Genomic DNA, 2,281 nt, shown 5'->3' on the forward strand with positions numbered 1-2,281 from the left:
AGGGAAACGAGACAGGGTATGGCTGCAACCTAAAATAAAGGGCAGATGAGGGACCACACATCAAGTTCTTAAACAATTACATTATTTTTAAAAAGCCGACTGACATTACTAATACATACCGAAAATCATTTGCAAAAAGTTGGTTCAGCTGTTTCAGCGAAGTTGTGGGTGGCTCTGAAAAGAGCCGTTGGGTTTTGGATGTGTTTTCTCAGCACAATGTGGGGTCTCACTTGGAGCTGGTGTACTTGGTCACCGCCTTTGTACCCTCCGACACGGCGTGCTTGGCCAACTCCCCGGGCAGCAGCAGCCGCACCGCGGTCTGGATCTCCCGGGAGCTGATGGTGCTGCGCTTGTTGTAATGGGCCAGGCGGGAAGCCTCCCCCGCGATACGCTCGAAAATATCGTTGACGAACGAGTTCATGATGCTCATCGCCTTGGAGGAGATGCCGGTGTCGGGGTGAACCTGCTTCATCACTTTGTAGATGTAGATGCCGTAACTTTCTTTCCTGGACCGTTTCCTTCTCTTGCCGGCTTTCCCCGGCGCCTTCTTGATGATTTTCTTAGCGCCCTTCTTGGAGGCTTACTGCGCTTTCTTCTCATCGGCCATAGAAACGATCACTTCCAGACACACAATAAAGGAAAATGGGCGCGGAGCTCGCTTTTTATAGCCTGACCACGTCAGCAATGCTAATGAGGGATGGGGGAAACTCTGGTTCATGATTGGGCAGTTTTGAAGAATCTCAGACCATGTGATTAGCTTTTCTGTGATTGGTTACTGTGGGACACAACGTGGATCTGCCAGGATATGCAACGGAAAGTGAAACACAAACGAAATTTTGTATACCGATCACTTTAAATGTAACTAGTTGTTGCCATTTAATGAACACAGTACCTGAGAGGTTTTATTTGCGACAATGCATTTATTCTGCTCACAGCAACGTTTCATGTATAACATTATTTTGTTTCTTCACTCTGTAATTTCTGCAGTACACAATAAGCTGTATTGTGTTAAGAATTCGATTTTAAATGAGGGAAACTTTGTCGAATATCTGTCAGTCTCTGCGATCTGAAAATGGGAGTGCAGTTATCCACCTGACACTATTCATGCAGTGTGGACGATTGTACAACACTCGTGGGTCCACCTCATCCATGGCTTCCAGATATCCGAAATTAATCTAGTCCTATTTGCCAGCATTTGACCCACATCACTCTAAGCCCTTCCTATTCATATACCCGTCCAGATGCCTTTTAAATGTTGTAGCTGTACTCAACTCCTCCACTTCCTCTGGCAGCTCACTGCAATTCCGCACCACTCTCTGTGTGCAAACATTGCCCACCTTAAGTTCCCTTTAAATCATAGTTTTCTCATCCAAAACCCATGCCCTCCAGATTTGGACTCCTCTTCCGTGGGCAAAAGAACTTGATTATAAAATTAAGAGGGGCATGGACAGCGTGAATAATCTTCTATACGGTCACCACCCAGCCTCTGACACTCCATGGAAAACAAGCTGCAAAACAAACCACAATAAGCCCTGTCTATTCACTCTCTCCATGAAACTCAAACTCTCCAACTGTGGCAACATCCTGGATGTGAGTTTGCTCACTGAGTTTGAAGGTTCATTTTTCAGCCATTTCGTCGCTTTTTTTAATTTGAGAAAACATACTTTATTCATACAATGTACAAAAAAACTTATACCCTGACCCAGTCATGCAAGCCGCTCCGGGTTAGCCAGGGAGTACATACACCAACGAAAGGCAAAAACAAAACAAAGAAGAAAAAAAAACAAAGAAAATACCCCGGCAGTCGTCTCCCTGCACAGTCCCCGTTGGCCCCCTAACTAGTTGAGGAAGGTACCAGCTGGGCCCAGTTACCAGATAGGGACCTTTTTTCTATTCTGGGCGAGGGGTTTCATACGGTGGTTTTCCCCACGGCGCCTTCGCGGCAGCTGCCCCGAGCTTTAGAGCATCCCTCAGCACGTAGTCCTGGACCTTGGAGTGAGCCGGTCTGCAACACTCAGTCAGGGTCAGTTCTTTCAGCTGGCAGACCAGCAAGTTGCGGGCAGACCAAAGAGCGTCTTTCACCGCATTGATAGTCCTCCAGTTGCAGATGATGTTGGTCTCAATGTGCGTCCCGGGAAGCAGCCCGTAGAGCACAGAGTCTCATGTCACGGAGCTGCTCGGGACGAACCTCGACAAATACCACTGCATCCCCCTCCAGACCTCCTGCGCATAGGCACACTCCAGAAGGAGGTGATTGACAGTCTCAGCACCCCCGCAGCCA

The 2,281-nt window shown here is 47.7% G+C and overlaps 1 pseudogene; it reads right to left on the reverse strand.

Annotated features, from left to right (window-relative positions):
* Positions 1-226: 226 nt before the first annotated feature.
* Positions 227-607, reverse strand: LOC132207216 (late histone H2B.L4-like; annotated as a pseudogene).
* Positions 608-2,281: the final 1,674 nt, after the last annotated feature.

Source organism: Stegostoma tigrinum, chromosome 44 (genome assembly GCF_030684315.1).
Source record: "Stegostoma tigrinum isolate sSteTig4 chromosome 44, sSteTig4.hap1, whole genome shotgun sequence".
Taxonomy (NCBI): domain Eukaryota; kingdom Metazoa; phylum Chordata; class Chondrichthyes; order Orectolobiformes; family Stegostomatidae; genus Stegostoma; species Stegostoma tigrinum.